The sequence below is a fragment of the Syngnathus typhle genome, linkage group LG2, assembly GCF_033458585.1.
Source record: "Syngnathus typhle isolate RoL2023-S1 ecotype Sweden linkage group LG2, RoL_Styp_1.0, whole genome shotgun sequence".
NCBI lineage: Eukaryota > Metazoa > Chordata > Actinopteri > Syngnathiformes > Syngnathidae > Syngnathus > Syngnathus typhle.
In genome coordinates this window covers 12,980,065-13,000,916 of record NC_083739.1, presented here as the reverse complement: position 1 = coordinate 13,000,916, position 20,852 = coordinate 12,980,065, and the positions used below count along the sequence as shown (strand labels likewise).

Sequence of the window (20,852 nt, the reverse complement as noted above, 5' to 3'; positions counted from 1 at the left end):
TTCGTCTAAATAGGCAGAAGTAATTAAAAGTGGTTGAAGAGAGAATTCTAAATTTAATATGTTTGTATGCGTCCGTGGGTGGTTGCAATAATATGACGTAATCATATCATGACATTAAATGACCTTTTGTTTGTAATAAGAAGAATCTGGATTGTCTTCTCCAATTTTTTGAAATGAGAAAAAAAAATATCATGATCAAGTTTCATTGAAGTTGACCTCACGTGTGGAATTACTTTTGTGGTACATCATTCAGTGATAAGAAAATGAAGCTTCAAAATTGATTCATGAACCATTTGCTTCATTTGTTGTGTGTTTTGACACCTGCAGACACTCTCTCTTCAACATTGGGCTGAAAGTACACAAACTTGCCATCTTTTAAATACCTTTCTTTAAAACAACAGTGCCTTCCAGGAGTCAAAAAATACAACAAATGGTTTATGAAGTGAATTTGAAGACTTTTTTTTCTCTCTCCACCACTAACATTATCATAAGCAATTGGAGGATTTCCAGTTGGATACACTGTGGTCATCTACGACCTTTAAATAACAAATATTATGCTCGCCGTCACATCTGTTGTTGCATCACCAGAGCGCGACTCGCACTGGCAAAACTCTGTGATGTGGTCTAGTAAAAGTAAATCCTCACAAATTTGACAGAGCTGACCTTTGTGAGGGGATGGAAAGAACTGTCATTGCCCTTTATACATTCGCGGACTTGTCTTATTATACGGCACACTTTAATTTAACAAGGTCAAATAATGCCCAAGATAATAGAAGCAATTAACAGAATTATAAAACTAAAGTCCATCCTTTTCCTCCTTTGTAACTTTTCATTGCTGTGCAATGGTGGGGGTCAGGTGGGGCGGGGGCCATTTTATGCATGTTCATCTTATTCTCTTAACCGAGATATATTGCGCTCATCACAAGTCTTTTAATTGTAATGTATTGTAATTCACTCTATGCATGCAACATCTTCACCTTTATTGTCCAGTGGAGTGCTAACTATTGGTCTCTTGAATAACGTTAGTGATAACAATGACATCATCACACTCTTAAAAGCAAGTCTGTTGGAGTTGCGTCAAATGTTGCCTTTGTGGAAAACCTCATTTTCCTTCTGGAAATTGAAATGTAGTTTATATGACTGCTCCTATTAAAAAGTTTGCGTAATTTGAATTACAGGTATCAAAGCTAATGGAAATAAAATAAAAAGCAGGCAGTTTGGTTATAGGATTTGTTCATATTAATTTCAAGTCAACCTTCTGTCAACCATTACATTTTCACTGCTGATGGTAAGGCGTTAATCATTGTTGAACACTTTGTGTTGAGCCTGCTTTGGGGTCCTAAATTCAATTTGACGGTATCGTAATCGTTACACTTTTATTATGCTAGTTGAAATCACTCTGTTTTGGCTGTTCTCAACTCAACTTTATTTATAATAACCATCGCTGTACGTGGAGTAAAAAAAAACAAAATACGAGCTTTTGTTACCATGACAACAAAGGGCGTCACTCGGGAGTGGTTACTCACTGAGTGCGAACTGGATTCCAGTAGGCACTTGTGCTCTGGACGCATGTTTTATGCAATTGGTTAGATTGATTGTCAAAAATGCATTTGTACAAATAAAGACCCAACCCTAAAACAACCAATTTACCTGTTTACATCTGTATGAATCTTACCCAAGTGGATTAGTGAGATGACATACCTGTGTCCGTTCCAGTCCAGCTACCTTATAAATGTCTTTCAACTCGAAATTTCACTTCACCGTCAGTGCCCACATAAGGTGCTATCAACGGTGATACTGAAATTGTGTGCTTGTGTGTGTGTGTGTGTGTGTTCGTGCTAGTGCATTAGCTGTTCCACTATCCCCCTGAAACCTCATCTCTACCTGTTAAGAATTTTAAGCAGCTTCTTCTTCTCACCCTCCCACACCTCACACTACACTCTCCAAAATCTCTCAATGATCATTCCCATGTAGGTAAATAAAGATTTTTTTTTTTTTTTAACTTCGGAATTGAAACCTCATGCCAGCTTGCTAATAAATGTAACAGCGATAACTACTGTATGTTGTTCAGTGGAATGTCAGACAATAACATGATGCCCGTTGATCAGTTTTCTCCACCACTGATCTTGTTTAGGGTGACAGAAAGATCGTGTGATGTGATTCACAGCTCTATACGAGTCACGTGAATCACATGTCGAGTTTGCTGAATGGGAATGAGAATCCACGCTGCCTGCAGAGAAGTCAGGTGAGGCAACCACTACACTTTGAAAGGTGTCTCATTAAAAAAAAAACATTTCTGCTGAAGTAATAATGTATCAAAATAAGTATAATGGACCTTCTAAGCGGTAATGTAAAAAAAAAAAAAGCGTGTCCAAGACACCTTAAGGCACCTTCTCAAAACGTCGTTATTAAACTCTAAAAGTCCTGCTTGTGTAAATTTACTTTCCAAGAACAGTCACATTTCTGAGTCCCTCATTGTGTTATGCTCTAATCTCCTTTTATTCTTCCTGGCAGACCCTTTCAGTTTGTCTGATGAATTAAGTCTGACCCATAAGGCTAATTACTTGAAACCTCCACCACAACCCCCATTTCAGCATTTCCTTACTCTCTGTAGTCTTGCACTTTGCTCATCGCTAACTTTCTGAGACACTTTTTGCAGAGTCCGACTTTACTTGCACCACATTAATTCCAAAGCTTCTCCTTTCTTTGTAGTTTTATTCTTTGCCTTTTTTCCTTTCTTTAATCGTGTTTCGAGCTACCCTTCTCCAGGAAATAGGCGGCATTTATCATTATCTGTGATCTCCTCCTTTACTTACTCTAAACTAAATGCCGCTATCTCATCATCTTGTCCCGATTCTCTCTCACTCTACTCTTCACTTCTCATCCTCTTGCCTTCACACTGTCACAACAGGATATATTGACTGTGTGTCCGTGTGTGTGCATCTATCCAGCTATCTGCGCTCTTGTCTGCCTGGTATCACCATGGCGACGGACTCTGCTGCTGTCTGTCCCTTGCTTAGTGTATCTTGGCAGCAGTCAGGCCCCTGTGTCGACGCGTCCCAATTCATAGGCCACCTGGCAAAGACGTCAGGGCTCCATGCTGGACCCACCAGCTCACATATGGAGGCTGCATATGGGTCTCATCTTTAAGAGATGGTTGGCCTAGAGGAGCCGAAGCCCCTCCAGTCAAACACACAAATTTAGTTCACAGAAGGCTGGAAACGTCCGAGGGGTATTGACTGACGGTGAAACTCAAGTTTTGATTAAATAACAAGTCTACGTATCAAGAATATCTATCGTCCATAAAAACAAAACAGAACACAGTACTATTAGAAAGTGCTGCTAAAATCATGGGACAGTAATCCCTTGGATGAAAATTTTATGGAACTCTCAATTCAACAAACTGGCGGAAAACGTGGCTTGTCCCTTGTTGAGTTAGATAATAATATACATTTTGTAAGACTGACAAAGAAAAGGTGACTCTTCTTTTTTGTGAATGCAATTGGGTTCTGGAAATATGTCAACAAATACATTTCTCCAAAGACTAGTCATACCATAAAGATTGAGGGTAAGATTATTATGACTTGTTTTGTATACAAAATGCAGGAATGTGCAATAGTGTTGGTCTTTTTATTCTCTTGGGGAAATTTCAGATTTATAATGCCATGTTTTAAGGTATTTTCATGGATATTGATTGTTTCGTTGAGTCTTCCAAACTTGCAGGCAACAAGAAATTGAAAAACAAATTGACACTCTCGTTTTTTCTTTTGGAGTCTGTTAATGATTTGTCTACTCCGGAATGTAAATGTAGAATTTTTGTTGACGATAATGCAATAGAGAACTGGAATTGATCTAATTTCGTTTTTCTCTTCTCATTTGTTGTTATATGGACAAAAAAATTGTTACTGAATTAAACTTTACATGTCATGTCAATTAAAAAAAAAAAGTATAAAACAAAGCAATTTCCCCAACCAAGCCCGACATTTGCTTAAAGTTGCTTAAAGGTCAAGTGAAGGTTTCCACCTTGTCACCTTTGGCCGACCTGCTGAAGTCGCTGACACCCGTCTGCAAGCGGCGAGACAGACAGCGAACGCCCCCGTGAGCCCCTCATCTCCCCTGCGTTCTCCAGCATGGTGGTGTCGTCTGTCTGTAGTCCATTTCCTGGTTGAACAGCAAGGCGGTAACCTTGACCCTCTCCACAAATAAACATCACTACCCACAACCCCCTGCGACGCCTCAACTTCCAGAACTGGCTTCGTTAGGCTCCGGGAGTGTTTCTCATTTAAACAAACAGTGCCGAAGATGGCGGAGAGTTAATGGTGTAAAGACGAAATTATCGATCCGTTAGAGAGACACGTCCACAAGGTAAGTCCTCCCAATGTATTTTTTGACATTCAGACACATATTTCACCAGACTTTTCATTTAGTAAGCGATGTGATATTGCACGGAAATGCAGTCCGCTTACTTGTGTTCCCTGCGGCAGTGCACGCAAATTAGTATCGGTGCGGTACGCTCTTCGAAATGACACTGAACATTTCATCTCCTACTTTGCAGTCGGGACGATTAAACCTTTTGCATATTTATTTCGGCAAGTGAACTTCACACCAGCTGCCTAGTTTACACACGTACGCCGTTGGTGGCAAGTGTTTCTGCAGAACGTGTCTCGAAGTTAATGTTTTAAAAGCAAACACGCACGCGACCAGCGTGCGGTGAGACGTGTACGTTTGACCGCGTTTGACAGCGGCGATCGGCTGGCAGCTTGCTAGACAGTCTGTTCACGGCGCACGGTAGCGACTTGAGGGAGCGAAAGGTTTGCTGATCTGATGAGTGAACGCGCACGATCGCGCGTATCCTACACTGCGTGTATTGCCTGCGTTTTGCTGTTGCAAGCGTGCGATTTGTAGAAAAGATGCTGCCAGCCTGTCTGCTAGAGACGGAGTAGGGAGCAATGGAAAAAGTAAAGTATGTGTGCGTGTGCGTTAAATTGAGAATACTGTGAGCGTAATGAGAGCGTGTGCGTGTCCCTATATATATTTTTTTTAAATGTATTTACCCCTGTTGTGTCTGCTGTACAGTATGTCATCTACTCTAGTCTACCATCCGGAACGCGTCTCGCTGTGTAAATCTGCAGGGGGCAGCACAGCGGCCGTGCACCTGCACTTCTGTAACACCGGAGCACTCTTGCTTGATACCTTAGTCTGTCTGTCAGTCAGAGTCTGTCAGTCAGTGCTGTGTGTATGTGGACGTAAATCCCCTCAAATACTCCCCCCCCCCCCCACACACACACACACATTGGGTGTAAACCAAAAGGAAGTCAAATTGAGGCATGTAGTAGAAGCATTGCTTGAATTTGTCCTTCTAATGCATCTCTTTAAAGGCGCTCTGTATAGTTGCGCTCAATCTCGGTTAGACGACTATGAATGAATACGAGCAGGAAGTTGTAACAGAAGAGAAGCATACTGTAGTTATGTGACGTGTAATGACGTCAATAAACACGATTATTATTTTATCCGAGGATAAACATGATGATCAAGTGCACCTGTTGGATGGTTGAAGTTGTGTGCTACACTTGAATGTTTATGGCCTAGAAAGATTGAGCCTTACTTATTGAAGGAAACTTAATGCTGCAATAATAGAAATCCGCCTATCGTCTATTCCATAAAATTAGGCAGAAACAACAGCAAAAAATATACACCTCTGTTCAAAAGGAGTAGGAGGAAGTCTAAGCTTTACTTCCGAGTGACAACCCTACCCACTTGAATTATCCACATTGTATACAAGACAAAATAAATAAACATTAGGCTCCGCAATGTTGCACAAGCAAAAATAAAGAAATAAACAAAACAGCTTCGTATCCCCATTGCAAGTAGTGACCCCCTCTTTCCTCTTGTTGATTGTTTGCAAGAATCTTTCATTTTTATATATTTTTATTAAAGACAATTGGTAGTTATTATAAGTGGACTCTGTTATATTGTATAATTAATATTTAACTCAATATGGATCTCTTTTTAAAAACAACCATAGCTGCACACAATGTTTATGAAATAAAAATAAAAACAGACACGGAAAAAAAAAGATAGTTAAAGCAATAAATTAACAACAATAAAACGGTTAATACAATAAAACACTAAAACAATGCGGCGTCAAAAGCAAAAGAATAAAAATGTGCTTTGAGACGAAGTTTAAAAACGGACAGAGCAATCTAATTACAGACCAATCAATCGTGCAGTGGCCTCAATAATTATAAATCATGTGAACAGCACACAGTTGCACTGCACATCATCTGGCGTGGCTGCCTACTTCCCAAGTGAAGAAGCATGGCGACCGCAGCGCCACAATCTGACGGACCCGCAGTTGTCCCTGTGGCTCAGGTCTCGGCTGGTTCTTGGACAGTGATGCATGATGTTTGCGCAAATTAAGGGGGAAAATGGGGACAGAGGTTAGCAGAAGATGCTGTCGAGTGGGTCAGGCGCTGGGGGCAGGGCTGAGAAGCCGCCTGGTCCTCACCCACCACCGGCTTGGGAATCTTGGAGGGAGGAGGGGCACAGGTGGAGCCTCTTGCTGGAATTCTACCTGGAATTCTTCTATTGTTTTCGCCTGGTCTATTGTGCGGCGTCCTCTGCTGTGGAATCAGGGAGCTTTCTGACTCGAACGCTCCACATTCTTTACTCCATTCTGGCTCGCCCCCCTCCCGACCCCCTTCAGCCGCAGTGTGTGTCTACCGGACCGTTGTGCTGTTGTTATTGAGGCCCCTTCTCCATGTCAGGATGTGTTAAACAGGAATTAATCTTCACTCCTTCACATCGATTCAGCTCTGTGGTTCTTTTATTTATTTATTGAAATGATTTGGGGGGGGGGGGGGGGGGAGCGCACTCTTTTTTGTCCTGCTCCTGTCCAGTGGCCGATTCCTCTCTGCCTCATTTAATGCCGTCATGCCTATTTGTCCTTTTTGAGAGTCGTAGCATGTTTTTGGGCCATATTAACAAAACTAACCTATGCATTTCAAAGGAAAACACTGGCAAAATAGAGGATGAAACCCTCCTGAAGGTGATTGGAGCTATTTTGTCAATGTTGTTAATTAATTCATTGCTTGTGTGCCATTAAAAGCTATTGAATCAAACAGACTGATTGAGTCATTAATGGCTCAAAAGTGCATGCTTTCAAATGAGCTCCCCACAGGCAGTGGAGTACATTTGAAATAAATAAATAAATGTATACGTTCTCATTACTCTGTTGATTAATGATCAGTTAGCAAGGCGTGGATTATCCAGCCACCAAAGTGAGTTCCCAATGTACTCCTTTCGCTTCCCCCACTGCAGAAATGAACTGTTGAGTATTCATTTTTGCAGTGCACATTTAGATAAAGCACTACGTGGATTCAGGGTAGTGGTACAATCTCAAACTCACTTTAGTTGATCATTTCATTGTGCCTCAAGCTTTGCATCAGCACACTTGTCTCGGGGGCAAACGGTATGAGCCTCACACAGTATTTGTTTTGTCTGAAGCAGTGAGTACTTTAAGACAGGAGGAGACAGCAACCGGCTTGTTTAGTAGGCACAGTGAGGCGAGGTTCACACTGCAGACGAATCCCACGCAGATGGGATTTTTTTTTCTGTCCATATTGTCAACTGTATCTATTTTATTTTTTTTCAATGACAATCTGAACAGATTCAATTTTTATTTTTTTTTTGTCTCAAATCCAACCATGGTGGTCTTCATATGTAGTCTTGGAAAACATATTCTCAGTATGAATGACCAGGTCACATACATCCAACCTTGATTTCATCCAAAGTCCAAAATTTAATAGATTTAATAAACTCAATTTGAAAATGTTTTTCAAAATATTTCAAGGATGAATAATTTTATCCTCACGCTATAGTTTCAGATTTTGAATTCCCGTCTGCAGTGGTACTTAAGAAATGCGAACATCGCAAAGCTTAAAAAATTAGGAATTAAATCATACAGGAATAAATGCAGGAATTAATGTAACCGAATAAAGGAATATTCTTTTTATGATTATTGCACAATAGAAAAATGTTTAGTTTGTGGGCAGGAAAATAACTCATTCATTAAAATGTGCATTGCTGACATGCAAACCAATGAGCAAAGCCTTGTGAGTGGGCACAATGCCAGGGCAACTACTGACAGCGCATTCTTGGTTTCACTTTTCCTTTCTCTAGCTGGAGTGATTCAGTACAGCCCATCTCTGCTCGCTTCATTTTTGCTCTGAGACGAATGTCAAGTGGCCATCTCGATGCCTTTCTCATGCGCGAATTTGTTAGTCGCTCATGGCTCCGGATTTCTGTCGTTTAGCTCTTCTCGTGGACGCTTCTTCTTCTCCTCTGTCTTTCCGCAGACACAAAGGACTCCATTTGATTTCTCAAGTGGCGTCCTCAAGCTAAGTTTGTATCAGTACTATCGGGGGAGTCAGGCTTTCCTTTGTGTCAGTGATTGTGTTCTCGTGTGTTTGCATGAACAGAGATGATGAATGAGAGACTATGAGGAAAGGAGGTAGAGGAGGGGGTAAACAAGAGGGGAAGAATCGCTGTAATAAAGCAGCGACACCCACAAAAATTCCCGGCGTGCTGTAGCATCCAGCTGTTACTGGTTGCGCGAGGCTTGGTTGCCACAGCAACGCAACCCTTCGCGCCTGCTCAAGGTCGTTCATCCGGCGCCGAACTGAGCATCATGCAGCACACACTGTAGGATGCTCGCGAGAAGAGGCAATGATAAAATTACTTGCAAGTGACCAATGGAAAGACGGCACTTGAGTGACATGCTGCAAGTGAACATACACGGCATCCTCTACCCCAACACACCTTTTTTTTCCTTTTTTTTCTTTTTTAAAGCAACGAGAATTAAGGAACCCATGCACATGTGGCTCTGTAGGCTCTGCTAAAATATTTATCCTGTTAGTCGGGAAAAGACTAACCAGGATTTCCTCTCCTCCTTTCCAGGTTTGCTGTATATCGGTAATGATCCCTACTTGTTAAAAGCAAATTAGGTTGGAATGAATCTCTGACTTTTTACACACACAAAAAATAAAAAAAAAGATTTAACAAAAATTAGTTGCGCTTGAATTTGGGCTTTCACTAACAAATTGTTTTCTAATAATTGATTCCATCGATTACTCAGATAATCACCGCCCGCCCAACACTACACAGTTGACTTTTTTTAGTACAATATTTGACAGCGCTAAGCACATAATACATTGGCCAAGGATGATGTAAATATTATTGACACTGCACCTAGAAGTAAACATTATTTTCACATTAATTCTTTATTGCAACTGGTTGTTCATACATCTATGTTCATGGACTGTTTGCATTATCCTCAAGTAGAACTCTTGTAGTCCTATGTCTTTCCTTGCTTTAAGCTAATAGACGCTTATTAAATGGGTTCCTCACAGGGAGGTGTGTGGCTTCAAGAAGGCCTGCTCTGTGTTTTTACTTATTTTCCATTGTAAAAATCCAGACCTGTAATATGCCTTTTACGTGCCCCCCCCCCCCCCCCACAAATAAATTTACAGAGCCAAAGTTGAGGTAAATGTTACCAGATGCAGATCGGTGAGGCAGCAGCTTCAACTCTGCCTGAACCCGTCTATTACGTGACCACCACCTCAACTTGGTTCACCCCCATCCTGCCTTTTTCTCTGCTGCCACTATTCCTCTGCCCCAGCCACGCACGCACGCACACACACGCACGCACGTAATCATCTCCTTCCAGTAGATCCGCTCTTCAGTGCCAGCAACATCACTCATTTCAGCATAGCCTGATAGCCCCTCCAAGGTCCGCTACACCCACGTCGTCACCATGATTTGGAGCAGCGTGGCGGGCCAAGTGAATAGCGTCTGACCGACGACCTTTTTTGCTTCTCTTCCAAAGTCACATTGTGCTGTGATATGACAGTTATGTTTATCACTCATCCACTATATTTATATTCTATAGATAGATAGAATTTCTCCGTGACATACATGTGACTAAGGAGATTTTCACATGACGTACAGACAGGACAGTGGATTAGGCTCGTGGATGAGGACACAGCCCAGTTGCTGTCTTACCTTCACTATCCAAGACTGTAAAGCTGGCTAGGTAGCATAGAGAGCTAATTTGTTAGATCAACTTTCCTTTGCCAGCACTCTACGCCACTTTCGTTCTCACATTCTCATAATAAACCGTTATTCCTCTGAGGTCTGAGACATATAGTAAACAACAGTGACTGTCTCTATGAAGAGATGGGGAAGGAGTAGAATATTAATATTTATTTGATGCAAAATGAGGAAAAAGATGGAGTGGTGTTCTCTGGGGTCTTTTTAACAGCCATTGTTTGGGTTTCTCATGGGTGATAAATCAAATTTGGGATTACTTCTGTCCTTCCATCATTTGTAATTGGGGAAAAAAAGTGGAATCTACTGTAATCAAATGTTTTGATTAGTTTTAGAGCGAGATGGTTCATGTGGTCCAGACTACAATGTGTTCAAAATTTCCGGTTAGTTTTTAAATGGAATAACCATTACAGTTTTAGATCATTGGTTTCACAAGACTGCAGGTACAACAGAGTGATGTTTTGGTTCTTAAATAATGGTGAGTGAGATAGAGAGGTCCCCTTTCAAGTGCGTGAAGGTGTTAAAATTACCTCAGCAAAATGAGGATGGTAGTTTCTAACCAGCCTTTTCCTGCTATGGTATAACAAGAACTTTGCCTTTCGCTGTACAATAATTATTATGCAAGCCATGGGTTTAAAGGAAGAAAAACCTGACTTCAACCCTATTGAAAGCTTGTGGCACATCCTTAAAAAGATATGAGGGTGAATGGTGTTCTTGCTCTTTCAATAAATGGCGTGTTGATAGCGAAGACTATGGTACTTTAATCCAAAATTTATATATATTTCTTTGATTGTCAACATGTTAACATTTTTTGGTGCAATGCCTTTTTTTATTTATTTTTTTATTTTTATTTTTTTCTAAATGTGCTTATGGACTGAGTGCTTCAGGAGGTCCCTTGTCTCAACAGCAATTAGACTGTTTAATGCATCAATTGAGGGCAGTGGCTCATGACTGGGGCCCATTTATTTACTTTTACCATTAGGACTCAATGTTTTATTACCAGGCTGCCTTTTATACAGTAACGTATCGCTATCCATTTGTTTATGTGGTTGTGCATAGGTATGGACAGAGCCATGTGAGATGCCAGAATTCTCTCAGCGGTCATAATTTTTATTTATTTGATTGCCCAAGCTAACGTAATAGTAAATAATTAAAGCAGTCACTGCCTCCCTAACCCATGGAGGCTTGCAATATCCACATTCGTCCACACCAATAAAGAGAAAACAAAGGGGGGGGGGTGCAGGCAGACTGAAGGTTGAAGAAAAAAAAGGTCTTAATGGAAGGCAAAGTGAGTAAACATCAATCCGAAAGAGACAGAGGAGAGACAACTGAGCAGCGGGGCAGAGCAAAAAAGAAAACAAGCCATTAATTATTTACTTGCGGGTTGACCTTTAGCTCCGGCCACTTGTGTTAAGCAGAGAACAGTGTTGCGTTGAGTATTGTCACGTTAGGAGACTGTCACATGATCTTACTGAGTGAGTCACATTCTCGTCCAGAGCCGACCTATTAAAAAAGGATTACTTTATTATTCAAATAAAAACCTTAAGACCCCATGAAGTCATTTTTGTGATGTGCGTCCACAAGCATTGTTCTAAAATGCATCATCTTATCCACTTGAACACAACCTCAGTGGTGTCCTACAAGTCGACCGCCGTCTATTGCTTTGGAGTTTTTTTTTTTACCTCATTGGTGACATCCACACTGAGGAGGGAGGGCATAAGAGAGCGCACATAGCTTCACAGTACCATCTTCTTCTCTGCCAATTTGCTATCACACCTTCTCTTTGACTTTGTAAGAATAAAGCCTGATCTCATCGGACTGTATAGCTCACAAATGGAGGGGGAGGTGACAAAGTCACTGCAGCGTGTGCGTACTGTGTCTGTGGTAAGATCATTCACGGCAAGTAAAAGACTCAGAACGTTTATTGGATTTAAAAGGCAGACTTTCTTTACTGGGAATAATCTCAGTTTAGATGGAAGGCGTTTTTGAAACTCAAAGATGAAAAGGAGGACTTGCGCAGGAAACTAACATAGATAAAGGTAAGACAACGAAATGTTTTAAATTTGACCTACAGTCAAGATATATGTCCCAAACATGCCCACAATTGGGAAAATGTTCAGCCTTTTGCGCAATGCCATAGTCTCGAGTTGGTTCTCAGTGTGCTTTGATTTTTCTGTTTGTTTATTTTTACATCCACCTTCATCATGACACTGCCTGACCTCGCAACTGGGTTGACCAGTTTGTGGTCTGCATATGTGTGGCCTTAAATCACCAAATGTAATTTTTGCAAGTGTGAAAGCTTGCATTGATGAAGCTGTCATCTTTGAAATTGTGCCCAAATGTGGCATGTTTCTTAAAAAATAAAAAATAAAAACCTGAAGCAGTTTATTTCTCAACTCCTTTGAAGATGGCTGCTGATTTAGCAGTTTGGTCTTTGCACATTTTCCTGAGTTGAATTGGCGTGTGTTAACCTCAAAGTGAGCAGGTACTTGAGAAATGGGTGAGGACTGTTGCTATTCACCAAACAAGCCACTTTGAATTGAAAAGTAGTGGAACTGAATCTTTACTACTGTAAAAAGATTTCATCGTCGTCCAAAACGGTTTAATATGTCGAAATCCACTTGCTGAACACACTAGTGACAACATATTCTGACATCATACGTATGCGGAGAAGCTGTTGCTTCTAAGCATGCATTCAAATGTTAGTCACATTTGCCGATCCATGACAACAGCAAAGGCAAAAAAGCAATCTGAAAATCAAGCTGACAACAAAAAACTGTCTGAGGAGGATGGGTGAAAAGGCCAAAGGTTCTAGTTCCAGGGGGCCATACTGTACATCAGGGGTCTTCAATACTGGTCCTTGGGCTTCAGTGTTATATGTTGTAACGCATCTAATTGAAATGATCAGCGAGGTATTCAGAAACAAAATAATGATCTTGATCATTTGAATCAAGTATGTTGAAGTGGGGAGACATACAAAACATGCAGGACGCGGGACCCCGTGGACCAGGATTGACAACCCGTCCTTGACTTTGTTCTAGCTCTAAAGGACTATCCATTTATAGTTTAGACAGTAAACTGGACCAATCAACATATGGTAGCCTACAGAAACTGGCCGACCTTTTTCCCTAGAGTGAGTGCCCCATTGGTTCAGTGGCAGTTCACTGAGCCACTTAGGATATAGTACAGTCCGTCACCCTGCTGCTAGTTTCATAGTCTTGAAGCGATAAGAATGTGTAACAATCGTGAGTGTAAAGAAACTGAAGAATCTTATCCGAAATACTTCAAAATGTGCAAAAATCACAAATATGTTTGTCAGAGAAGCTGCTTTAGCCTCCACTACTGTAACGACAGCAAGTTGAACAGCTGAATGGTTAATACAGCAGCAGGCAAATGAAGAGGAGACACAGACATTGCAGGCTTTCAAAAGTACAGGACAGAGTGACCGGCAAAATGTAATTGCCGCTAAGCAGATTGAAACATTTGGATAATCGAGGGCGCCACTTTGAGTTAATGGAAGTAATGTTATCTAACATTCGCTAAATGTTTGTTATAAAAAAAAAAAAAAAAAAGTTTGTAAAACTTAGATAAATCACTCCGCTAATGATGAGAGGCCTGGACTGTGTTTTTTTTTTGTTGTTTTTTGTCCCAACCCAGCCGAGTCCCACTGACATTCATTCATCCTATCTTCCTTCCACCTCATTCCCTTAGCGCAAGCATAAAAGGGGTCACTTGACTTGAAGCCGGAAGGACCGATGCCTGAGCGCTAGCTGTGCCATAATCGTTATCATCATTACCTAAAATGTGTTCAATAAAATGGAGGACGTAGCTCAAGTTTATGACTTAAAAAAAAAAAAAAGAATATTGCTTGCAATGTGTCTGTGTCAAATGCAAGCTATAATTTACGTCAACATCACATTATTGTCCTCAACTGAGGTCTTCTTGGACATTTAGCAGCAACGGTAGCACTAGCGGTAGCTCTGTACACATACGTTTGAACACGCCACACCCCAGAAATTTTATTTGACACAAAGTCCACAAATGATCCGGCATATTCTCAAAATGCCTGAGGCAGTCTTCTCATCTCAAAATTGTTTAGACGATTTGATAGCATTGGAGGTAGACCATTCTGATGGCATTATTAATGTGGAACTGGTTCTAAGTTGCAACCGGTTCTCTGTTGGTAACAATTCTACAGTCCTCTGCGTTTAGCTGAACAGGTATTAAGAGCAGCGTAAACCCGCAGGGGCAAAAACATATATATCACCAAAAAATATGACTGGTATAAAAACAACAACATGCATTCTTACTACATTAGTGCTTAAGTAACAAAACACTTATTCCTATGAATGCTACACAAATGACTCTTTAGGTGAGCAAAATATTTGTAAGCCCTGAGAATAATAACGTTCACAAATCACTACATAACCAGGTAAAACTGAATTGATATGTGCTCCTGTAAATATTTTTTCAGAACCGCTTTTGTTTTGAAATATTTTCAAGCAGTCTTTATATAAATAAAAACCCTTCCCCCGAGCTTGAAGACCTCTTTAATGTATTATTTTGGTTACTTTGGCAAATCATGGCTAGCATGTTGAAGGGATACATAAAATGATGTTGCCGGGTCAGGTCTGGTCCCCGGGGCCTTGAGTTTGACACCTGCCTTATGGACATTGTTGGTGATCCCGCTTCCACATGGCAATGACATATTTTAGTCACTGAAAGCTGGTCTGCTACCAACACGAATTTGAAGCTGTTCAGTTCTGTTCTGTTCTGTTCTGACCAGGGGGTGACTGCTCCCCTTTGAGCATTTGTCGTGACAGACTTCATTTTGCACAAAGAAGAGAAATACAGCCTGTGGAGTTAAGAGGGAGGGCAGCTTGTTGCGATGAGATTGTGGTCCCATGACAAACAATGTGCGCTGTTTGTTTTTGGTGCAGAGAGTTTCTATTTACCCACAAAACAAACAGGATAAGGTCCCGGAGAAAGGTTAAGGACTAGTTTTAGGGGAAGATTACATTTCACCGATGGGATAGCTTTGTGGTTGTAGTGTCACAAGGGGATTTGAGTGAGCAGTAGAATGCACAGGGCACTTGAGATTGTTGCATCACAAGTGCTCAGTGTGTAACTTTAAACCTCAATGGGCCTCTTGCCCAAGAATATAAAAGAGGTAACTTTCCTCTTGTAAAATAATGTTAACTTTCTTTATTTTTGTATATATATATATAAAATTCGCTCTATAAGATGCACATACATTATGCTCCCTCCCACTTTTGTACATAGCGTGATGTTGGCCCATAGAGTGACAAAGGTGGCACTAGTTTTTGAAATGTGGGAGGAAGCGGGTGGAACTTGAGGAAAACACTGTGCTGCCTTGGGAGATGTAATTTGTCATGCATGCAAACTGATACTTCTGATCATCTGATAATCAGCAAACAGACTTCTCCCTATAATCTCAACACGTGTTGGACATTGATCACACGTCACAGAGCTTCCCCGCCCCTCCCTTTTCGCTCTGTATGAAGGAAACAGCCAGTTGTACAGTTGATGGCAGAATTGAACAACAGGGGAGCATAGTCCGTGTTTGTGCCTGTTAATTAATCAAACATATGCACAATGACGTAGTGGAGAGGCTCTTGAAAATTCACTCACACACCAAGTCTCTTTAAAGGCCCAAAGCATTTCCACTCGACAGCAGCCATGCTGACTCTCTGCTCGCTTACTTTGCAGAGTTGCCCCTCCCCTCGCTGATGCTGTGATCAAACTGCAGTCTCTCCCCCTTCGGAGACACACATGCTCCGTTGACATGCCCACACACATGCACACACGTGTACCCGCTGCTGACCACGCTGGTATTAAGCAGGGTGAGCCACCGTAGTTGCTTGGTGAGAATAGTCATTTTTTCGGAATCATTCCAAATACATAATTCAATGGGTGAACAAAACAATTGAGTCGGAGTCTCAATATTGTTAGTAGATCTTCTCTGCGAGGGTCAAAGTTGTCTACACAGCCGTAGCGTCAATCTGATTGGCTGCGGAAAGGTGAAATTAAAACCATGGTAAACTTTTGACCTCACTAGGAGCAAGCTGAGGAACGCCCATCGCTTTAGCGAGCGCTCCTTCCCTCCCATTGCCTTCCTTTGCTCCTCCCTATGCCACCATTCATATCCAGTTATTCCACCATTTACGCAGCTTTTTTGCTTCCTTGCAGTCCAAAGCATCGCTACTCCCCCCCGCACCACCGCCATGCTCCAGCTGTATTTCGCTGTTTCTTTATCCCCAATGAATTTGCCTTGCTGCATATAGTCTACTGAGGAGGGAGGGAGCACTGAGCAGGAAAAGGCTGAGGGGGAGGGTATAGAGAGGGAGGAGACAGGCAGAGAGGGGGATGGGAGTAGAGACTGAGGGAGCAAAGCAGCAGAGGAAGCGATGGGGAGAGAAGAGCAGGAAGGAATGTTCTTGAACGTGTGCCATACTCTCTCCCCCTTTCTCCCCCTCTCTCTCTCTTTCACTCTCTCTCTCTCTCTCCCTCCCTCCCACTACCCCTCTCTCGGGCACCCACTGCTCCATAGTAAAGAAAATCTGAAGAGGAGCGAATGTATAAATAGAGCCTGCAACCGCCGCTTTGACGGCTGAGCAGTGGGGCGGGAAGAGCCCATTCTTTCTGCTGATCGTTTCTCTCATTACACATCAAACGCCTTGGATGGGGCTCTGCTTTGTGTGTATGATATCTTGAGCAGCTCTCTGCTTTATGTGCAAATGCTCTATTAAAGAAGCCCCTCTTGTCTTCTTGTTCTCCACATTTGTCAAAATAGCTGTCTTTATTGTTTTGGATTAAATGCAGTGATGAGGGGACGAGAACTAGTCGACTGGGATGAAGAGGGTGCCGGAGGGCGAGACAGTGGGTTAAGAGGTGAGCCAGTGGATGTTACTGAGTTAAGCAGACTGAGCTAGTGGGATGGGGGGAGGGGGTTACAGTGGAGGCTGAGACACCTGCTTGAGCGCATGAGAGCTGAGCAGCGCTGCTCCTCTGCCTCCCACCACACACCGGGGGCGCCATATGGCCTCGTAATGTATGGAGTGCTCGACAATTTTGGAGGACTGTCTCGTCCCTCGCTACCTTCCTCTTCCTCCCACCTCACTTCTCTGGACTCGGCCAGCTAATTACTTCAACCAGGAAAGAGCCGATTAGATCCATACAGGCACTCACTCCCATTAGGTGAGGGCCGTGCAGTGCACTCTCTAATGGCCTTCTCCTCCTCTATTTTTTTTAACATTTTAAACAACCGTGGAATTGATGATTTACTCTGTAGTGGAGTATGAGTTTACAACCAGTGCGGCAAGGTAGCCCGTGCAACGTGATTTCTGAGCAGGAAGTATTTAGTATGTGTATGCATCATGGAGTGGTGACTGACACACGGGGGTGCTTGGGGGGGGGGGGGGGATCGTTCACATGTTGCCATGCAGTTTCCCCGCCTGGTTGCCATGTGCTTTTCGTCTGTAGGAGTGATGGATAGCAGGCAGGCAGGTAATGTGATTTAGATGTGCCACTAAGAGTGTGTGTGTGCGTGTAGCCGTATCTGTGTGTGTTCCGGAGCATCTTCTTGTATTTCTCCCCCCTCTCTTCTGCAATCACTCCCACCATACATCACCCCTTTTTTCCTAGAGACTGTGTCTTTTTAGCTCGTTTAGCAACTAAGAGGAACAAAACAAGAGGTTCTTGTGTTTATTTGGTGAATTTGCCAAAAGAAAGAGTGAAGAAGTAACAAGTACTGTAGACATATGGTTTTGTGGTTTCTCGCTAAAACAGCACCAATGGGGTATTGTGGACCCATGTCACATTCCCACTCGAATGTCTGACTGATTTTTTTCCCTTTCACTCTCTCAGAAATACGATCAGTGAAAAATAGTGTTCCTTTCCCCGCATACCTTGAGTAGTCCTTCACTTTAAATTTTGACACACTGTTCCCTGACCGTAATGACTCTGGCTGCATCAATACCAATATTGGGTACCAGTGCGTGTAAAAATTCAGTAAGCTGGTAGAAAAATCTCTATTGGTAGCTCGCAACTAAGCAGGATGGTGTGATTTTGGCAGTTGCCTTTGTTTGCTCGATGGTAGCGAGATGATGACGACAATATTTTAAAGACAACGTGGGTGCTCCTGGCGCTGGTGTCTTTCAGGGGGAGCCGAAGGTGGCGGCCGAGAACATGAGCTGAGCAGTCTTTATCTTATCAGGCTCGTTTCCCCGGGTTCTGCGTACTGTCTTTAGAACGCTTCATTTCCGCCATGAGGCGTCCTCACGTGGCGTAATGAGTCGCTCCAGGAAGACTTGCTGTTGTTGTTGAGAACATGCACTTTGATGCCTGGCAAGTGTGACTCAAATGTGAGATTAAAGTTCAGCTAAGGGTTTTAACATAATCACTTTTGGCAGCCCTCGTTTAGTGTACTACTGTGCTGTTGACTTTTTTCAAAGTATTAGACAAAATGGCTGCCGAGGTTTGTCACATTCTGTTTTAATGGATGCAGTTGTTCATAAGTTGAGACATTTCAGGTCAAATAAAAGGAGACACAGCAGATGTGTTGCAAAATTACGTTTTCACTCGCCAGAAACGGGAAGTTAACCAGAAGTCTGCCTCACACAAACCACTCCGTCCCGAACACACCCCTCGACTATTGGTTCCATGGGGGCAGTTGTCACCGCAGTAGGTCGTCCAGTACTGTAACTGACCTTTAGAGCAAAGTCGAAGTGCATACGTAGACAGAAGAGAAGGAGGAGGGGGAGGAAGAAGGAGAAATTATTGTTGGTAACAGGGAGAGTTGTCATCAGAGAGCTCATCGCTGGGGATTTCTTAACTTTGATGGATTCCTGGAAGAGTGCTGAGTTCAGGTGAGGCTGCTGAGGTGGCATTGTAGAAGATTTGCTTATTGTCACTCGTCTTCTTCTTGTGAATTAAGCCTAAAGTAAATAGTTTTAGAGTCTATATGGTCAAAGATCCATTTCAACCGGGCTGGCAGTGAACAAGTTAATCGCAGGTCGCAAGATGGCCAACTGGTCTTCTTCTCATCAGGGATGAGTTTGGGAAAAGCGTGTTTGGAGCAATGTTTTCATCTCCTAAAGTCCAATTGTGTATTTTTCAGTGACCCTCTAAAGCAAATGTGTATTACTTAGCAAGCCTTTTTTTTTTTTTTTGGGTTGACGCTGATAAGGGTGGTCCTGGTCCCCCTCCAACCACCACTAGTCGTGTTTATTGTTTCTTTATCTTGGTCTGCCGTTTTTTTTTTAGTTTTTCGTAGAACTGCACTCGTCCTCTCGGTTTAAGTGCTTGTTGTGTTTTGCGTCCCTCGAATGAAGCCATAAAGCCATTTTATTTGGTTCATTTTCTGAGTCCACTATTTGATATTAACTGGTAAATGTTGGCCTTGCAACTTTGGTTTCCTTTACCTTCTTGGAAAGAGTGAGTCATGCAAGCACCTATTTCCTGTTTTGAAAATGCAAATGTAGGTGATGTCGGCCCACAGCAGAGACACACTAACTGCCTGGATGAGATTCACAGTTCAGCAAGTCATGCACTTTGCTTCTACTCTTTCTCCTCAACCCTCATTTGGAAGTGTGAGGTTGTGCGCTGTGATTGCAGTAATTGCTCTCTAAAGATGGAAAGTTGTCACTCAACTTGAGAGCTCGTTGTTTCTAATGATTGCTCCTCAGTGTGACATTTTGAACTTCAACAAGCACAATTTGAAAGCTTAGTTTAGCGGAGCTCCTCCTCTTTGCTGCCCACTGGGTTGCTCGTAGACATACATAAGCTAGGAGTTGATTTTAATTTTTTTTTTTTTTTGTCGGACTTGTTTAAGCGCAGGCAAAGAGCCAAAATGTGGCTCAGTTCCTGTTTTACTCCAGTGTCATCGCTCGATTTGTTGGCTCGAAGCACGCACAATACATTCATTCTCCCTGAGTACACGCAGATTTGTACACATCTGTGTCTGCTGTGTTGTAGTATATCAGGAAACACCCTAAAACGCAAGTTTTGCTTTTTTGTCTTGCTCATCACAGAGGATAGACAGCAAATCAATGAGACATGTTGTGTTGAAATACACTGAACAGCAATGTTGAGATATTTTCTCCGATTAAAAAAAACTAACAAATAAGATTGATTTTACGTTTGGTTAAATGACTTTAGAACAGTGGTTCTTAACCTGGGTTTGATCGAACCTTAGGGGTTCGGTGACTCCACTGCGGAGGTCCGAACACACCTGATTTATTGTGTAAATTCGTGATGACGCATATCTCGCAAAGGCAACAGCAGATTTGCAGTTATGCAATTTGTTTTGAGTTCATGCATTGTCTTGGTTTTGTTCTCGATCATGCACGGCTCATTTTGTGCACCAGTCAAAAACATGTATGTCTTGAATTTGAAAAATTCTTTCTTTATTTTTTAGCTAAAGCGAGGTTCGGTAAATGCACATATGAAACTGGTGGGGTTCGGTACTTCCAACAAGGTTAAGAGCCACTGTTTTAGAAGAAAAGAATGTTTTAATGTGGATTTTTTTAACACGCCATGTGTTTCACTCAATTATAATTAATAGTGTTGTAAATATCAGTGTTATGATGTACTCACAGAACTGATTAATTTCATAACTTGAGGCTCCATTGTATGTTTTTTTTTTTTTTTTGGTGTTGTTTTGATTTAACATAAGTAGGAAGCACATGGCCAAATTGCACGTCCTCCTGTATGTATATTTTTCA

At 42.0% G+C, this 20,852-nt stretch overlaps 1 protein-coding gene across 5 annotated transcripts in view; it reads left to right on the top strand.

Annotated features, from left to right (window-relative positions):
• The first annotated feature begins 4,228 nt into the window (after positions 1-4,228).
• The window catches only part of LOC133146373 (nuclear receptor coactivator 3-like), a 36,076-nt gene continuing 19,452 nt past the window's right edge, over positions 4,229-20,852 (top strand). The window contains exon 1 of one of the 5 annotated variants that reach the window (XM_061270080.1): positions 4,229-4,365. The gene's annotated coding sequence lies outside the window, so the exon portion shown is untranslated. Of the gene's footprint in view, positions 4,366-11,406; positions 12,147-17,593; positions 17,635-18,769; positions 18,996-20,852 lie in introns of those variants that run through there. The other 4 variants (XM_061270089.1, XM_061270099.1, XM_061270072.1 and 1 more) reach the window with 4 other exon arrangements.